The sequence below is a fragment of the Podarcis cretensis genome (assembly GCF_951804945.1).
Source record: "Podarcis cretensis genome assembly, chromosome: 1".
Lineage (NCBI taxonomy): Eukaryota > Metazoa > Chordata > Lepidosauria > Squamata > Lacertidae > Podarcis > Podarcis cretensis.
In genome coordinates, this window is record NC_137170.1 from 99,071,069 (window position 1) to 99,091,484 (window position 20,416).

The following is a 20,416-nucleotide window of genomic DNA, read 5'->3' on the forward strand; positions in this document are numbered from 1 at the left end:
TGGACCACCACCATCCCTGCCTCCCCTCAAATCCAGTAAGAGAACTAGCAGAATGCCTAAGTAATATATACAGACTTCAAAAATGTAAAGGATGAGGTTATGAGATGTCTTGGCCATGGGCTTTTAAATCTGCATTCAAATACATCTGACAAGCTTTAATATTACCTAGTCAAGGGATTAGCAACACAGAACTGAAAATACAGGCAGTCTGAAAAATCTGACAGCCAAACTGAAAGGAAATCCTTTATTTTAACTCTAGTTTGGAACCTGGCTCATTGGAAGCATATTCCGACAAGATGGAGAAACTTTTAGAAGAGCCAAGTAAAATCCTGTACATTAGGGCATAAACACATAGGTGAAATTCCTCACATTCAGTTCTCAATAGGTTACTCCCAGATACTGGGAAACTTCCATTCCACTGAGGCAGATAAGCTGCACTTGAAGCTCTGTCATCAAACTTGCTTCATTCATAAACAATGTATGAGGCACCTATTATTTCTAAGTAGCTAATTGGGTGAACATCACCATGTGTGACAAGCTAGTTGTTTGTACATATGGTAGAAAGTGCCACATGGCAGCAGGATTCCACAGTATGTTGTTGCTAAAAGGCATCAGCCCACCTTCATTTTGGGTTCCTACATTCCCATCTTTGTCTTACAGGCTTCCAATTTATCTGACAATGCTAATTAGGGCAAAATGCGTTTTCACTTCCCACTGAAACAAAATACAGGCAGCGACTATTTCTCGTGAGGGTTGCTTTGCTGGTCCCCACACACATAGGCAGAGTGCACATAAGCCAACGCCCCATTCTGCCCTCTTTCGGGTCCAAAAGGACTCCCCCATCACGATCACGCGTCAATTGGACACATGCAAAATCAAGGGAACATTCTTGCCCTTTTGGAGCATTCAGGTTTAATATGTGATGAGAAAAGATGGGGGCACACACATGAGCCACACACCTCAATGTCTGACAACATCAGGAATACTCACTCTACCCCAGCCTTATCATGTTTAGCGCTATCAGTGTTCCCACTTAAAAAGCAACTTGTAAACACATTCAGGCAAACACACTTGCAACCCCCCCTCCTTTCAGACTTTTTGCACTAAATACATGTAGGTCAAAAGTGGAGGTGTCACATCTGGCAACACTGGAGTCAACTCCCAACCCTCATGTGCCCAGGCTAAATGCATGAAGTGGGCTCCTGCTATCCATTCCCTGGATATTAAGAACCCAGCCAGGGGTTGTGTGCAACATTTCAACTGGCCTTTCATTGGGTACTACGCATGTAAAAAGGTACAGTGGTGCCCCGCAAGACGAATGCCTCGCAAGACGAAAAACCCGCTTTCCGTTTTTCGAGGCGCTTCGTAAGACGAATTTCCCTATGGGCTTGCTTCGCAAGATGAAAACGTCTTGCGAGTCTTGCGATTTTTTTCGCTTCCCCCCCCCTTTTTCTAAGCCGCTAAGCCGCTAATAGCCGCTTAGCCGCTTTACCGCTAATAGCCACTAAGCCGCTAATAGCGCTAATCCGCTAAGCCATTAATAGGGTTGCTTCGCAAGACGAAAAAACCGCAAGATGAAGAGACTCGCGGAACGGATTCTTTTCGTCTTGCGAGGCACCACTGTAAAGGGACCCCTGACCATTAGGTCCAGTCGTGGCCGACTCTGGGGTTGTGGCGCTTATCTCGCTTTATTGGCCGAGGGAGCTGGCCTACTGCTTCCGGGTCATGTGGCCAGAATCAGAGCAGAGCACAGAAACGCCGTTTCCCTTCCCGCCGGAGCGGTACCTATTTATCTACTTGCACTTTTATGTGCTTTCGAACTGCTAGGTTGGCAGGAGCAGGGACCGAGCAACGTGAGCTCACAACGTTGCAGGGATTCGAATCGCCGACCTTCTGACTGGCAAGTCCTAGGCTCTGTGGTTTAACCCACAATGCCACCTGTGTCCCTACTACGCATGTAGAGTAAAGCATTTCCCTCTGACTAGAACAGGAGTAGGAAAACCTCAGGTTGAAGATGGCTCTCCAGAGCCTTGGGAGTCTCTTCAGGACATACCACCTGCCCAGGTCCCGTCCCTCAATCACACTATTCATTTTTAAAAAAATACTGTTTTTATCTATTTTCATGGTACAGAAGATAAATTTTGAGAAAACAATTGTCACAACAGTAAACAACAAATAGCTTGTCATGATAAAACCACATGCTTTTATCATGCCACATGTTAAAGTTTCATTTGATTAATTTTAACAAATTGTGTCACATTTTCCCATGAGTGCTGGGATCCTTGAGTGTTTCTGCCTGGCTGGAATATGTCTCTGAACTCTGATAACGCCTTCTGAACCTAACATGGGGGAGATGAGTGCGCAGAGAATCTTGCCAGGTGCACAAAGGTAAAATCTACTGTATTTATTCAAGTCTAATGTGCCATCGAATCTAACGTGCACCTCAATTTTCAGAACCTTGAAACTCCCCCAAAAGGTATTTCCTGGCAAATGTAAATGTGATATTGAACCTAATGCGCGCCTTAAATTTCGCAACACAATTTGGCCTCAAAAAGGTGAGCATTAGATTCAAGTAAATACAGTGCATTTGCTGTTTCACTCACTTCTTTTTTTTTTTTTTGTCTCTGGTCCTACTCACCCCTAGCAGGTAGACCCCAGAATGTTGCACAGAAGCAAATGCAGCCCTGAAAAAAGGTTCTCCGCTTCAGGTCTAGAAGGATAGACCTACCTCATCTTCTCCTTTTGTACACCTGTCAGCCTCCAAGTACAGTGATATCTCAGGTTACATACGCTTCAGGTTACAGACTCCTCTGACCCAGAAATAGTGCTTCAGTTTAAGAACTTTGCTTCAGGATGAGAACAGAAATTGTGTTCCAGCAGCGCAGCGGCAGCAGGAGGTCCCATTAGCTAAAGTGGTGCTTCAGGTTAAGAACAGTTTCAGGTTAAGTACAGACCTCCGGAACAATGAAGTACTTAACCTGAGGAACCACTGTACTAGCCTGGGTTTCCTCAGACAATAACTGCTCTGAGAGAGCAGGCCCATGCAGAGGCCCAGGACAGGAGTCTTGTTAGAACAAAGTTATTAACTCAAATAAAAAAGCAGCCAGTCCAGTTAACATAAGATGGCAGGGCCCCCCAGACAGCTTCGATCTCTGAGACCCGGTGCAAGCGGGCCCAGCTGCACCCACCCCTTCTTGCACAGGCCTGTGAGAAATAGTAGGTATAGTTTTACTTACTGTGTTTACTCTTTCAATAACGCACCTTTCCTGGATAAGCCTCATCTCTGTTGCTTTCTCCCATAGGGCTGAGGTGTCTTCACGCACCCACCCCAAAGAAAGTCTGTTGGGACAGAGCTGAGCCCTCCCAGGGCTAAGCCTCACTGGGCCTCACAGGCCTCATGGCGGCAGGCTTCACAGGTAGTGGTGAGCCTCGCCAGGCCTCGCAGTGGTGGTGGCGGGCCTGACTGGGCCTGGTGGCATGTGCTGCAATGAGTGTGATGCCACACATGAACAATACGCCCTCCAATGTTGGGTGGAACTCGGCGCCTCTGCTCTCTCCCAAGTACTTTATGAAGGCACTTCATTATCTATCATAAAGTTTCTTAAGTATGTTGTGCCTTGCTCCTGTGCTCCTGACAGGAAGAATAGAGTCAGGGCCATAGAAGGGGGAACTCCCTCCAAGAGCTCAGTTTAAATTCTTCTCAGTCATTTGAACTTAAGCATTTGTGTTCCCTGGACATAGAAGAGTAGATTTTGAGGCTAGAAAAGAGACATGTGGCCCAAGCAAGTGTGGTAGAGCAACAAGCTCGCTGTGAAATAAATTTGGGTGTGTTCCTCACAGATTTATGCCGCCTATACAAAGGGAGGCAGTGCTATCCAGAGATGTTCTGCTTCCTAAAATGGAGGCCAATTTCATGCTACCACTACTGCTCCCCTTCCTTACTATGGCCAAACTTGCAAAAGTCTTCCAGCATCCTTAGAACACCACCGATTTCTAACTTCATCAATCCATCCTCATGGATGAGGTAGGTTGCTTCATTCTGCTGCCTTTCGCTCTGAAGGCAGTTCATCTTGTGCCACACAGCCCTCAGAAACAGTTTGGTATGGTGTGAGCTAGAGTGTTGTCACTATTCCCATAGAAAAATGAGTTCTGATCTGTGACACTTAGCAGACTCCAAGTGAAAAATGCATATTAATAAAGCAATTCACAGGGTATGGTATCATGAATATAGGTAGGGTTGAAAGCTTAGCAGTGTGATTGCATCTCCACACAATGTCAGTAACATTTACAATTTCCACATCATTTTTAAAAGAGGAACATCATATGCTCCAGTAAGCACCACTGTGTTCAGGTTAATAATACCCCTTTGTATATCTGATTTGTTTTCCCATTAAAATGCTATTAGTATTTTTTCTTCAGTGTTTGAAAAAATTCTAAATAGGAGTTATGTCCATCAGACAACAAAATAGCCTATAAAAGTAGCTCCAACTTATCTTTTCTTTTTCTTTTTTAGGAAAACAATATACATCAATCACACACTGGGGAGCGGATGGTCCTGTTTGATAGGCTTGCCTACTTATTTCTTTACCTAAGATAATATCTACAGCATCCATGTGTCTGACAGAAATGGCTTGAAGCTATGATGGAGTTGATCAAAAAGAAAATAAAAGTGAAATGCATGTCTCTACTTCCCCACAACCCAAACTTTTGCTGAGGTTAAGTGGAAACAGTGAGACGGGGTCATTCAATCAATCCACCAGTCAATCACACTGTGGGATATACTGCAGAGAGCAGCTTCCTCGGGACGTGATGGATGCAATATATACCTGACTCAGCAGCTACCAAGATTGCAGCAGATCACTGTAATTTGAAACTATGCGCACACAATTCATGCTTCGGTTTAAAGGAAAAGAACAACACATCTGCTGCTGAACCAGATCTTGGGATGGAAATGGTCAGTATCCTGAGTCTAGTAGTAGCGGTAGCGGTGGTAGTAGTAGTAGTTCTAACCAAATGAGAGCCACTGCCTTTATACCTATCACCTTGTCAATTACTGCTGGTTTCCATAAGATATATATCTGTGTCTTGTGCAGACTTATCTGATGTATCAAACCTGATTCGGATCATTCAGGATCAAATAGACAACTCCAAGTTTTCAATAGCTCTTATGGAATTAGCAAATATACCTACAACTAGTTCCTCAGGGATGAGGAACCTGTGCACCTCCAGATGTTGGACTCCAACTCACATCAGCACCAGCCTGTATGGCCAAAGATCAGGAATGATGAGAGATGTAGTCCAGGAGCATATGAAGACCACAGGTTTATTATCCTTGTAGTATACCATACTATAGTCAGGATTTACTCCAGTTTAAAAGGGAGCTAAAAATGAAATCCTTGGTATTAATATCTGCCAGTGAAGCATGGGAAATGTTAATCATTTGGGAGGAGGGTTGATTGGGCATTGGCACTGATGTTACCCATTAAAGTTCATGGGTCTACATCAGTGTAAATTGCTTGTTAATTTTTTTTTCCCATCCCATCTAAAGAAAATGGGAGAAGGGTTCATTATTCACTTTATGCCTAATACTTTTCTGTTCTTTGGCTTTCTGCTTGCAAAGCACTCGGAGATCATGGGCCAAAAAGGGTGCCACAAGAAGCAAATTATTTTAAGTAAAATTTATTAATGTGAGTCGTTCCAATATATTAAACTGCAAAGCCAAGGCACTTCCTGAGTTATTAATGATCCTGAACCATAGATCTAGTACTTCCTCATTTTGGCTTTTATTAGCCAAGAATTCTACTGTGAGGCAATAGTAATAGAAAATTCACTCTTGGAGCCAAATTGAAGAGGAAAGAAGCAATCAATTTACATTGGGGGGCTGCAGGGGCACAGTGGGTTTGGTTGCTTGAGAGCATAAGAAGAGCCCTGCAGGTCAGAGCAAAATGGCCCATCTAGTCCAGAATCCTGTTCTTACAGTGCCCAACCAGATGCTTTCCCTTTTGTGAGAATCCTATTAGAAGACTATAGGATGGGCATTGCTATTCAAAGACTGTGTGCGCACCATGTCTTGTCGTCGATTATGTGGGGCAGGGCTTATCTCCCCCCCCCCCAATATTTTATTCAAGTTGGCACCCCTGACAGGGGAGGAGGACAGAATTCAGATTTTAAATGAGCATCTGTTCTCTTCCAAACCACTGGAAGGCTGTGTCTACACTAACCTCTATCTTCCACAGACAAAGACCATCTGAGTTTTCCCCTCCTTTTGCCCCAATGCATTGTTTATTGTCTTTATTTTTATTACTTATTATTTCCCCCTTTTGTACAGTACAGTCCTCTGCAAGTCCTTTCTCTAAAGAAAATGGGCATAAAACTGCAGTCTCCTTTGGTAGTATTGTTCATTAAGACTGAAGGTGGCACTGTCTCTCAGAAGTACCTTCGGCAGAAGCATGCTGATAATTGAATTATGTGGTGCTTCAACTATTCTAACTTCACAAGCATTACAGCATCATGTATACATTAACTACAAACAAGCTCCTAGGAAAGCCCATGAGCTGTAAAGGTTGCCTGTGACTATTTCTACACTTCTGTGTTCAGAATCATGCTGCAGACTCAGAAGTGACTTTTACTTAACCCTCTGCCTGTTATGCCTTGAGATAAGATATTCACTGGGGTACTTGGGTGAGGCCTGCAGGTAAAACTGTCTGGGTGAGGCTGCGGAAAGCAGAGCAGGTCTGGGCTGGAGCCAAGGGCAGTTTGGGGCAGCTCCAGCATCAAAGCCCATTGTTATTTTTAATAGGTCAAGGAGCTCATGACAAAATCTATTCATCTTGGTGTCAACACAATGCAACATGAAAGCTAGTTTGGTGGTAGATTTGGAGCAGAGCCATGACATTGGTGACAGGGGTGTAGCTCAATGCATATTCCCTGACTTAAGTCACATTGCTCACCTCCAAATCTACAGCGAGCCACAGAGATGGAAACTCACTGTTATAAGAGCTTTTGTCCATACATTAAAAAAAAAAAAATGCAGATGTGTGTGCAATTTAAGACAGGGAACCAGACTGGAGCACAGCATGTAACCTGTGCTATAACCCCAGACCCTAAATCAGGCTCTGCCCCACCAATGTTTTTCAGAAAGACAGCCACTGTAAACTGTAAACACAGAGCATTTGCATCACATATAGTTTGACTTTAAAATGTGCTTTTTAGTTAAATGGCCTGTTAAAACAAACAATCCCTTATCAACTTCTGGCTAGGTCCATTTCTTTTGCTAGTTTGTTTGACAACCCTTTCTGTCCTGTATCAGAAAGACATGGCGTAAATTTAGGTAATTATGTTCTTTTGGTTAATTTCCATTGATCTTATGCTTTTTGCAATCTTTATGTGCACTACTTAGAAACAGTTGAAATAAATAATAAATAAATATATTAGGAGAAGGAAGGAAGGTATACATCAGGTGGGTGGAGAAACTGTGGTCCTCCCTATGTTTGTTGGACTCAAACTCCCATCAGCCCCAGGCAGCATTGCCAGTAGTCAGGGATTATGGGAGTTGCAGTCCCAAAGGTTCCTGTGTAACTGGTATATACATAAGCCTACCAGGAGAAAAGCCTCTGAATTTCACCTAACATAAAATTCAGTTTGTGGATTTGAAGGGTACTGCTCAGATGAAACACCTGCAGGAATTTTTGAGGAACTTTAAAATAAGTATAGCAAGGGTATTTTTAAAAATTCACAAGGGAGATGGTTAATTGGCACATCTCTGCCCACAGATTGTATTTCTCTGCTTTTGCTATCCATGTCTGGTGATTCTACACTGCTGTTTACTATCTTGTTACTTCAGTTCTCTCAGTTTCTAAAAGGTGTGACACTGTAGTGAATAATGTATGCTCCTCCAACGATAGATTTCTTCACTAATCATGTTTCTCAGTCTCTAGTTACAATTCCACCAACTCATTTGCTTCAAAATCAGCAGTGGGATTTAGGTGGCATTCAGAAAACTCTCGAAATAAGAACTGAACTCATTGCTCCTCAGCCTTTTCAGGGTTTATGGTCACTGGCTTGTGTTAAGTGTAACTGTGTTAAGTGTTAAGTGTAATAGTCACTGCTTGCTCACGGTCATTCCACCATTATATAGAGAGGTGCCTAGGTGGTTGTATTTTATAGCCAAAACTCAGCTTACGTTACTAGAAGAGTGGGTTTGTTGGGATTGATAGCTTGACTGTCGCTTCCTAGCTAAACAAAAACAATTTGCCATAGTCGGAATTCATCTATGACGTGAGTTGCTGTTTTCTATGTAGGGTCATAACAATGAATGATTTAGTCAGAGAACAAGGACATGAAAGTATTGTTCCTTATGCATGTTGTTATTTACTTACACTCAAGGCTACAGAAGGAAACAAGAATGCTGCTGGATCAGAGCAAAGGTTCCTGTACTGGGGTATCCAGTTACCCCACTCTTGGGCATCCATGGGCAGGGGCACATAAAAAGGACCTGCTTCCATTCCTATTCCCCTCCTTTCCCTTCATACCTAGAGACACAGTCTCACCATCTTGGTCACTCTCTTCTGGACACTCTCCATTCGGTTATTTTATTTTATCCATCTTGTCTATTATCTGTTCCAGTTGATTTCATTGAGGGCTCAGGCGCAGTGAGGCTGCAAGCAGTTGGGGGCTAACATGGGAAGATGAAATAATCACAGGGCAATCGCTTTGGGATAAAATAGGCTACAACTTTATTGATTACAAATGTAAGAAACTCTTGGCATAGGCAATGGTTGTATATCCAGAATCACCCAACCCAACTTCTGGTTGATTACTAAGCGGGATTAATCCCAGGTTAAGGATCGCCTCTTGGTGTATATCTTTTCTTTTTTAATCTGGTTTTTTTATTGAAAGCTTTGAACATATGATACAATAAAATCCAAAAAAATCTAAATAAAAGAGAATGAAAGAAGGGGAAAAACAAGAAAGAAAGAAAGAAAGAAAGAAAGAAAGAAAGAAAGAAAGAAAGAAAGAAAGAAAATAGGGGGGAAAAGAAAAAAGACAGAGAGAGAGAGAGAGAAAGAAATAATATGCAGAGCCCTTAACTCTTGTCTCACACAAAAGGGCACAGACCCTTCCAGCTCTCAACTTGGAAACTTCCATTTGTACTCCCAGCCTGGGAGTTCTTCCGTTCCCTGCCTGTCATGCAGGGTTCTTCATCAGTCATCCATTATCTTCCTTACATATACCATACAGTGGTACCTCAGGTTACATACACTTCAGGTTACATACGCTTCAGGTTACAGACTCTGCTACCCCAGAAATAGTACCTCGGCTTAAGAACTTTGCTTCAGGATGAGAACAGAAATTGTGCTCCGGCGGCGCAGCAGCAGTGGGAGGCCCCATTAGCTAAAGTGGTGCTTCAGGTTAAGAACAGTTTCAGGTTAAGTACGGACCTCCGGAATGAATTAAGTACTTAACCCGAGGTACCACTGTATTAAGGTGATCTCCCCCTGGCCCATCTGTGATTTAGTCAGAACCATGGATGAGTCGATGGAAGCCCCTGTGACCACTGTAGGAGGAAATAACATTCTTCCTGGTCTCACGGGAAAACAGCACCCCCACCCCACCCCCAGAGTCACTGCGACCAGCATCAGGCCGCAATCGCTGCACATCAGGGGAAGAGGCAAGCAGTCCTTGTATAACCCTGAATTCTACCATTACAAGAGTGCAGAGAAAATATTGTCTCTCTCCACATTCTCCAAATCACGCATCACAACACACTGGTTTCAAGGGCAGATTTGCTACCTGAAGTAATTAGATGTCTGTTAGCTCCCGAAGCAAAATTCTGTTTACCCCACTGCCAACGACACTTTTACAGTTGCGATCCCACTCAAATCAAATTCAAGGAGAGCAACAATGAACAGCCTGCCATTCCGCTATGAAAATAGGAGATCTTGCCACTGACTGAACTCTTTAACAATAACACTGTCTTTCCAGAATATTAATGTATCTCACAAGCTCTTAACCGTTTTTCTCGGTGATGTTGATTGAAGGGCCTGAAGGAGATCAATAAAAAGTGCTGCATAAGGCTTATTTGTTTTAATCACCTTCAAATAAACCATAAGATATTGATCTTAAGCTTTTCAGCAGCTTGAAAAGGAGCCAAATCTTTATCAGTTTCTAATGGCATACAGACATTCTGAGGACTAATGCCACACTGTTAGGGAAAGTTCCATGTACTGTACTAGAAGCCTTGGAAAGCCAATCTTCCAGTTTATGGCTGCTTGCAAGTTTTTGCTTCCTCCCTTGCTGGTTGTGATGGAGAGTTGGAGCTGTCGATAGATTCTGATTAATGAACAAAGCAGCTAAGTAATGCTACAGAACTTGATGGCTGCAAAACATATTTTTAATTTATTTCATAAAAATCATACACTGCTTGATTGTAAAAAAACAAAACAAAAACTCAAAGTATTTTACAAAAATTGTAACTTTTATCCCCGCTCCCCTTTTTTGGTTTCTGATGTTCTTTAGAACTCTGGTTTCTCCTCTTCATGATGATCATATTCTGCAGTTTGATAATATCTTGACATAGCTTTCAACTCTGCTTCAAATTTTGTAACCTACACTGTTCCTGTTGTCTTCACTGTTCCTTATTTAGTATGTCCCATCAACCCCTGCCTTTGAACAGCTGAAGTAAATGGCTGTATTCCATTAAGACCTTAAATGAAAAGTAAACTACTTATAGAAAACTATTTTTTTAAAAAGCTGCTCCTTACAACCTGGCTTTGTACTCATTTCATCAATAAACTGAGCACTCTGGAATAAATTTTTCATAAGTTAGTCTTCATTAAATAGTAGCTGATCAACACTGAAGTGAGCAGTGCACCCATCCATTAGTAGTGATGTAGCTTGAGCAGTTCATTTGATACATAGAAAGATGTAACAGCAAGCAATATACAGTATTCTAATTTCAATACATGCCAAAGAATACTGCAGAGTAACCCTATCCCTATCCCCTATCTACATTTTAACTTCACGCAACTAACCTGTGAAGCTGGTTAGGTCAGGATAAAAGGGAATGATTTGCTCAAAGTCACCCAGTGAGCTTCTTGGCTGACCTTGAATCTAACACATTCCAACACTCTCCAGTCCGAGTCTATCCACTACAACACAATGGTTCTGTTGATGCTTGGACAAAGTATAATAACTCCAAAGCCAAATCTGGTGGTCTCTGAAGCAATAACATCTAACCATTCTAGGAAGCATATAGATCCCTACTCAAGGGGCTGTGGTTTGGGGCAGCAGTTGTGTTGAAAACAAAACATTTGAATTTGATCATAGATTATTTAAGTCTATGGAAGCCTGTCAGTGCAGAGAGTTGACTATACCCAATGACCTTTGTAGAGTTCTGTGGATTCCATTACACTGAATTTATCATGATGAACCTTGCCTTCTACAAAATGTCATGCAACATTTAATTGTTTTATGACACAAATGGCATTTTCTTTTGCTGCCATTTAAACTGTGTTGAAAAGATATGTTCTACTTTTACTTCCTCTTCATACATCTCAACACTGTTGCCACCTGCAAAGAAGTTTTCCATTACTTTTTTCTCAATAAACTCTTTACCATTTGTTTTGCAAGGACTGCAAGATCCAGGGCCCCAGGTTAACCACCTAATGTATATCATAGTTTGTGAAATGAATTTATGGTGCAATATAAATGCCTATGGTAAACCTAGCTTTTGACCTTTATTTAATGTGTGCACTGATTGCTTCGGTATTTAGAGGCAAAACCTTTGAAGTTTAAGGTAGGTATTTTGACAAATAAAATACCCTGTCTTGATTACTGTGCAGATTAACATTTAAAATGTCAAACATTTGGGGGCATAGTCAAAATATAATTCTAACGTGTATGTCATACTGTTGGAACAGCAAGAAAAAGCTAAAGTGCAAGAAGGAAAACGGGAACTAAAGCACAGGAAGAAATTCTAACTAAGCTCCTGTTTTTCTACCTCCATTATAGCTTTCTCTTGCAAACACAATTTCCTTTGAAATACTTCTTTGAAGCATCACTGTGGTAGCTACTGTGGTAGAAAGTCAGGAGCTTCCAGGCTTCCAGGAAGAACATATACTGCTACTTTCTAACAGGACTTAACCATTTATTTTAATGTAGAACACAATCAAGGTCAGAATCTCTAACAGCAGTCAGCCATCTTGACACAAACAACAACCAGCGGTTCTTCTGTCCCATGCAGCCTCAGGAAGGTAGGTGGCATCTCCTACAATTATTAACCATTCAGTCTCCCAGTATTGAAAAACCTATTCGTTTATCCACTGAGTGCTCCGGTCTGGCAGTGCTGTCACATAACATCAGGCCAGTCCAAAATAAGACCATGGTGATCCACAATTTGATCATGAATGAAGAAAGAACTGAGCTGGTGAAACCTCAGTGGGTGAACTAAGTGCATCTAACTTAACTCAGATGTGCCCACCCAGATAGCACCAGTCCAGACTTCATCTTGGGATGGGCTTAGAGGGTCTGCACTTGGTGCTTTGCCTGTGAGTCCCCACCCCTTTTATTGAAGTTGGTGGAGAGGGTCAAGGTGGGGCAACTGCAGACTTCTGTAGATGATATGGATTATCTAGACTCATTCCAGTTTTGTTTCAGGCTTGGTCAGGGAACTGAATCAGGCTTGCTTGTCCTGATGGATTCCATTTTGTTTAGAGTGGGATCAGCAGCATGCAACCTTATTCCATCTTCTCGTTCCCTACACCTTTTGTTACCACTGACTATGAGATACTCCTGAACCAGCTGTGTGGGGACACTTTGTTAGAGTGGTTATGGTCCTACCTATAGAGCTGAGACCAGAAAATAGTATTAATAGAGTACTTTTCAGCTCCCTGGCAGCGGGCACACTTGGAATTTTGAGATAGTGCTATTGGCACCTGGCACAAAATGGCTGCTGTGTTGTGTGTGACTGCCACATTGAAAACAGCATAAAAAGAGACTAAAATGGTCAGATGGTCTCCCACATATCATATATGGTGGATTTCTGAGTGGATATTTGCTGAAACTTTCCATGGATGTCAGAGGGAGTACTGGTGACTATGGGCAGCAGGTTGACAACTCCTGTTCTAGGCAGATGCTCCATATCACAGTTCATTGGCTTCTCACAAGGCTACACACAAGGTTACCTGCCACGGCAAACTTTGGTAATACAGCCCCCCCCCCCATCTTATTTTCACAATACCTGAGTGAGGACAAAATTGTCGTCGTCCCCCCCCCCCCCATCTTATTTTCACAATACAGTGGTACCTCGGGTTAAGAACTTAATTCGTTCTGGAGGTCCGTTCTTAACCTGGAACTGTTCTTAACTTGAGGCACCACTTTAGCTAATGGGGCCTCCCGCTGCTGCTGCCACCGCCACACAATTTCTGTTCTCATCCTGAAGCAAAGTTCTTAACCCGAGGTACTATTTCTGGGTTAGCAGAAGCAGAAGCATCTGTAACCTGAAGCGTCTGTGACCCGAGGTACCACTGTAATTCCTTTTTAATTCATTGTTCCTTTTTAATTCATCATTATTTTGTGCCTCCTCGGCTCAGCGCCCGGGGCGGGGGGAGGGGACTGCCCACACCTTTATAAATCCACCACTGGCTATATTTGTCCAAAAAGGTTGGCAATGCCCTTGCTGAAGTTTATATAGTATTTTGTGATTGTAAATCGTGATTTGATGCTGCTTCCCAATCTCAGAATATTAGATAAAATTCAAGTGTTCTAATCACTAGGTGTATTCTACCGCTGCCTAAAACAGAGTAGGAAGGAAATCTGATGAAATTATTCATAGTAATATACCAAGAGAGCTATGAAAATACTCTGCAGCAAAGCTTTCCCCCCATTTGCTTCTGTTGTTACTCGTATTTCATCTGGATGTTCATTCACCATTGACCTCTTTGTAGCATGTTGTTAAATCAAATTTACTTGAGGTTAAATTGGTATGCTGCTTGGTGAGAGATTTTACTTTAAAGTCAAAGCTGACATGATGTCCCATCTCAAGAGTAAACACTGAGACATAAAATATTATCACTTCTGTTAACTTCTAGAAAGGGGGTTTCAGGCTTCAGGATATAACTGGACAAAGCTCAGGAAGACGTTATTACTCCAGTGAAGTGGTGTAGTGATTGTTAGGTCATTCAGGTGTTTTTAGTTCCTTAAAACTGAGCACCAAGTGTTCTCAATGACACATTATGAATTCACATAAACCATTTTCTCATTGGACCTCATTCCAGTGCAGCCCTGAAAAAGAGGATGGCACAATCTCTGATAATGTAATCAGGGTTTCCAAAGCATGTTTTTACATGTCTTGTTTACTCTTATTCATGTGTGTACATTTCCCGTAACTTCTGAGATAGTAAAATTTTGTCTAATTTAAAAAAAAAAATATTATTTAATGTGTTCTTACTTGTTACTTCTCATGAACCAAGACACTGTGCCTTATCTCACTTCCTTCTTGTTGCTGTCCCTTAATTTACAAATAACAGTAGAACCACCAAAAATAATAAATTAATCCCCTGGTGAGGATTTTCTTTTATTCCTGCATTTCCAGGCCTACACTAAATGGTGTTTGTTGGTTGTTTGTTTGTTTTATTTTAGTCAAATAGGTGCCCAAACAGAATATTAAGTGCAGTTTATAAGAGAATGTTGATTTCCTCTACAACAAAATCTGTGCTTTCTCTGATGGGAGCACTAATTGTCATAGTATACTCAGCATTTTTTGTTGTTTTTGTTTCATGAAAGAAAGATATGCAGTTTTGTAGTTTAAAAGCTATCCAATGCATACTTGCTGGGGAGTAAGCTCCTCTGAACTCAGTGGTACTTATTTCCAAGTAAACAAGTTTAGCATTGTGTTTTTAACCCCATTATCTATTCATATAGATCCTATTTATCTAGGATTACAGTAACCTTCATCCTGTTCTTCTCTCCTAAACCACCACTATCTGTTTGGGTGCTGTAACTATTACAGTATATATAAAATTTCAAACCAAACCACAAAGCAGCAGGGTATCAATGGTTTTGTTTCTTTTAACTGTAAAGTATGAAAAATACATTAGACAGAGGCAGGGGTGGGTTGCCAAGTGGGGCAAATCTGCAATAGTAGCTTCCCTACCACTTATAGGCAGGCAGAGGAACAAGACAGCCTCCTGTTCAGCCCTTACCTCTGGCTGGTCAAAGTCCTCCCACCTCCTTGATGTGGATCTGAGTCCACAGGAAGGGCAGAGGAGAGAGCATCTCTTCTTCCCACTGCCGGACATCTAGGGTCACCTCACTCCTCTACCTTTGGGTGCCAGTCTTACAGCCCCTATCTCTACCTGCTCCTTTTCTTCCTTCCTTGGTAGCTCAGCTGGTAGAGCATGAGGCTCTTAATCTCAGGATTGTGGGTTCAAGCCCCATATTGGGCCAAATATTGCTGTATTGCATGAGGTTGGACTAGATGACCTTTGTGATACCTTACAACTCTACAATTCTATGATTCCTCTTCTTCTGTCTGAGGCTGCCAAGACATGCAATTTCAATCTTGCTCTTTCGATCTCTGCCCCACAAAATGTAAAATACTAGAAATGATTGGACACTTTCCCCACCTCTTCTATTTTCACAAGCATGTCCTTCTCTGTGTTCTGAAAAGGAAATATTTAAATTCCAAACCGCCCATGGGAAGTTAAACCATAACCACCAACACATCTTAACTGCTACAATGCCTACAAATTTCACCCACTTCTATCAAAGGATTGGAGTGGAGTTATGGCCATTTGAAAATTTCCTAATAGTTAACAGGGTGGGGAAATGAAGAAATGGCTGCCCTTGTGGGAAAACCACTGGGGGACCTTCTGAAATTTGGTAGGATATACGCCCTCAAAAGTGGAAACTTGTTGCAAATTTCAGATTATTCTGTACTTTTTACAACACACACACACACACACACCCCAAATATCCCTGGACCTATCTGCCTTTAGTTTATCTATTTGGGTGGGGATAACATGCCTGCAAATTTCATCCACTTCTATCAAAAGGGAGGAAGTTAAACAAAAATAACTTCCTCCCTTTTGATAGAATAACTTCCCCGCAAACAAAAATAAAGAGAGAAGAGAAATGAAGCAAATTGAAGTTGACCTTTAAACAAATCAAGCAGACTACAAAGCACTTCAGATCAAGACAGGCTGTTTTCCAAAGCACCAAATTGGGGTCCAAATTAAATACGCAGCTTAGCACACATCCCCAATAATTAGTTTTTATGGTTTATAGCAGGAGTGAGAAACTTGTGATCATCTGGGTGTTGCCAGACTGCAATGCCTATCATCCATGATTTTTGCCAAGCTTGCTGGAGCTGATGGGAGTTGGAGTCCAACAACCTCTGGTTGTCCATCCTTGTTTTATGTTTTCCATCCTTGTTTTATAGAGAACTTAGACTCAGGTGTCACTTGTGATCCAGGTACCATGAAATTCCCATGGGAGTCTCCAGGATTATTCCAGAGGTGTTAGTTGTGGATTACATTCACAGGACACTATTCAGTCAAATGTAAGCTCTATCACATTAACAGTGATACTTAGAAGTGCTTTATTTTGGTTGAATCACACTCTTAGTGATTTTCTCAAGTCTGCTCAGCTGCTGAGCTGGATTACAGCTCAAGTCTCTCAGGTGCAAATATAATAATAGCCACTGAACCAGAGGAGCTCAGCTGTAAATATATGTTCCAGTTGCCACACTGGTGTCTCTGGAGTTGCTGCCTTGAATGCCATGTGTTATTAACTATTGAGAAATTTGGATGGGAGAATAGCACTATTGGTGTTTTATATATGAGACTACCTCCCTCCTTGTGTCCTTCAATCCAGTATAATTAAATTGAGGGTTGGATTCTTCAAAGAACTGTGTTATGCAGTAAGGAATGAAATAATGAATGAATGTATAAAATGAGATTAATTTCTTATATTGCAATTGTGATGATAATGCCTGTTCACATAGAGCCAGTTCATGTACTTCTTACTTAAAACTTACAGATGAGCGGGGTGGTATGGATGGTGTGGTTCTTGTTTTTAACAGCAGCTTCATGTGCAGAATCAGAAAATGAAAGTTTTAATGGGAGAAGAATAAATATTATAACTTACCATTGTCCGCACATCAAACTGGAAACCCTATTCTCTTTCAGTTGTCAGAATACAAAAGGTGGCCCAAGGTCAATAGCACTGATTTCACACACACAGAAAAGGTTTCCCACCTACATGCAACTTTACACGTTTTCTTTCTATGCCACTTTTCTTAATTTTACAAATTGATGTTTGATCTCTGCTTTGAAGGGTTGCGGAGCAGAGTGTTAACTGATCTAACAGCAGCAAATCCTTCTTGCAGGGAATCTAAATCAACTCTCTGTGTTGAGTTCTGCATCACTAAAACAGAATCCTTCCTCTTGGCTTAATTATAACAAAGCTTTTCTGTTGGAGAAGAAAAAAAGAAGTTACGCTGCCACCAAAATAAACAAACCTCATAATTCTTCTCCCAAACTGCAATCACTCAGCTCTCAATAGAATGAAACTTCACTTTATTGGGTTCATTTTCAATGCTGTCATCTTTGCCCGCAACCCTGGGATGAACTCAGTCCTATTGTGTTCACAATGCCATCATGGCTATAGAAAGAGCAGAGCTGATCTGAAACACAGGTAAAATTGTCCCCTCAGCCTGCAATCCTTCCAGTTTCCTCAGTGGTGTTGCCAATTTAAAGATGACAACTGTTCCTCTGAGATTCACTTTCCATCTGCCTCTGCTTTCAAAACACTCAACAACACTTCTACTCCTTAACTCCTAAATATATTTACTGACAGATTTTATGCACGCACAAAAACCATTAAAAATTGTCATACCTGAACAGATCATGGGTTCATTTGTTCTTATATTCTGCCTTGGCAGTATCTCAAAGGAAACTTAAAGCTCCCATTCTGCACCTGGCCAATTAAAAAGTGCTATATGTAAAGAATGTCATTAACTTCCTGGTTACTTTGGCCACCTAAAAAAGAAAAAGAAACCTTCTATTGCCTAGTTGCAAAGGGGGGTATTTCTACAATTATAGAGTTGTGCAATGTGTTATATATTCTCCCAGGACACAAGCCAAGAGGAGCATAGCCAAGAACAACAAGTTTAATGATAAACGAAACTTCAGTGGAACTAGGAGTGGGGATTCTCCAGCCCTGGGAGCCTGAATACAGCTCTTCAGGCTTTCTCCATGTCCCTCAAGTGTTTTTGCCTGGCCACACGTGTCTTTGAACTGTGGTAATGCCTCTTGTTTGCCTGAATGGAGAAACATCTTTCTGGGTGTAGACAACTCTGAGCATTTGAAACTGGGACAAAAGTGCTAACATAATAATCAGGAAAACTATCATGGCTATAACCTTCTGAATGCACCCCTATTGTTGGTGTCCCTGCTTTCCACTCTACTATCCCAATGGGCACCAGCCACCACCACTGCACATTTTATTCAACACAACCTAGTCTGTATAAAATTACCCTAATATGCCATCACTGTTTCTCTTATTCCATATGCCTGTTATTTGTCTGTGGGAAATGCTGTTTCAATTTAGTATGCTATATAAATCAGCTAATATTAACCTGCTTCTCCAGTGCACAGGGCATTATATTTTCTTAAGTGTATTGTCTCCAAATGTAATCAGTTTACTGGATATTTATATGCAGGTCTGTATAGCAAATCCAGGTGTGTTTCTGAACTCATTTTGGGTTCAGTCTGTTCTATAGGAAGCTATGTCTAAAAATAAAAAGTCATCATGCCAAGTGGCATAAACATGTGCATAATGCAAAAACACACACAAATAAATGTAATTCCTGCTTGGCTTAAAAGTTATATTGATAGAGATAGTGAGAAAGAACCCGCTTAGGCCTCAGAATTCCCCCTTAAGAACACCAGGAACTGTGTCTCCTTTTGGGACAAGGAGGCACAACAGAGGCGGTGGTGTCTTTATGATATATGCTTGCTTTATACATATATACAACCTGAACCTAGATGGAGGGATTGTGGGGCATTCACATCCTAAGAGGGGTTTGTGCTTTCCAGCAGCGCATCATTGGATTCAGGGGCATCCTGAGCACCATCCCCCTGTCTCTCTTTAACAGCCTGCTCAAGCCAGCCAGTATGGCTGCTGTCCCTCAGTCCCCACATGGAGTTCTGCCCACTTCCTCCTCCTTTCCAGCAACATTTGCAGAAAAACAACTACTCCCCTTCTACTTCCAGCAAACACACATCCCAGTCACCCTGGCATCTTCTGTAAAAGATTGCAAAAGGCAAAGATAATCCTACCCCAAAACTACTGGGGTCTTATATTTTGTCAATGGCTTATCATTATTAAACAAACTAGGCTATTGTCAGCTTTTTGTTTCTTCAGTGACCCACCATCAGCGAGCCTTGCCAGGCTGGCCTCATGAGGAAGCTGGCCTGTATTATTTCCAGCCCTTGCTAAATTCATGAGTTTATGAGGTTGTTCAAATTCTAACCCTTCACTGAATGCAGAGGTTGGAGGGGGTAGTGGTCTGCCACCCACAACTCATAACAATTTTCAGCACTTGTCTTAAGGTTTCAAAACATATCACATACACCATCCCAGTGTCCCCAGCCGGCAAACCCATATTATCATCCATATATTCCAGATGAGAGGCTGATAAATAGTGTCCCTTGTTTAAGAGCATAGCCAAGATAAGATTTGAAACAAAGACTTCACAACTTATGCACTAGACATCTAATTGTGTAATGTAGAAGTTAACGGCTAAGCTACACGTGGCCTGTGGATTTCTACATGTATGGACATTTAAGCACGTGGCTGTCCAATCAAAGAGATCATAATTCCATCCATGTCTTTGCCCACCACAGGAGACCATGATGTGCATAATATTTCTGACTTACGTTTGGGCAAAGGGTAATAAATTTTGATGTAGCTCAGCTTACAGGAAGTCTGTCATCAGAGTCAGGACGACACAGCAAAGATTTAACAGAGCACTAACCTTTATTCCAGTTATGAGGCAGCCTAGCTATGTTGACTAAGAGAATGAACCTGGCACACCCAGAGAGTCAGAGACATGCAAGTTCTGGAAGACCTAATTCCTGCTTTGCAAGCCTTTTTTCACCTGGCCTGGAAGAGCAGGGTCCCAATTGCAGCTATAAAGCTGAGGGTGTTGCGTTGGGGGATTGTTTAGGCGGGCTTGAGATTGGGGTGGAATTGTTGTTGTCATTATTATTATTTTTGTATATTTATTTTAGATCTTATGTGGAAATTGTTCAGATTGGTTGTATATTTGTTATGTTTTGTTTATTGCTTATGACTACTTTTGTTGTAATTATGTATTTTTTCATGTTACGCTGCCTCAAGCATGGTTTGA

At 41.6% G+C, this 20,416-nt stretch overlaps 1 protein-coding gene and 1 long non-coding RNA gene across 4 annotated transcripts in view; one reads left to right on the forward strand and one right to left on the reverse strand.

Moving 5' to 3' along the window:
• NCKAP5 (NCK associated protein 5) overlaps window positions 1–3,376 on the reverse strand; it is a 632,725-nt gene extending 629,349 nt beyond the window's left edge. For 2 of the 3 annotated variants that reach the window (XM_079992729.1, XM_079992727.1), the window contains exon 1: window positions 3,237–3,376. The gene's annotated coding sequence lies outside the window, so the exon portion shown is untranslated. The remainder of the gene's footprint in view (window positions 1–3,236) is intronic. The other variant, XM_079992728.1, reaches the window with a different exon arrangement.
• Window positions 3,377–3,516: 140 nt separating this feature from the next.
• On the forward strand, window positions 3,517–20,181 carry LOC307226543. The gene is made up of 4 exons (XR_013843489.1): window positions 3,517–4,024; window positions 4,514–4,954; window positions 12,163–12,254; window positions 19,911–20,181. It is a non-coding gene; the product is annotated as an uncharacterized lncRNA (long non-coding RNA).
• Window positions 20,182–20,416: the final 235 nt, after the last annotated feature.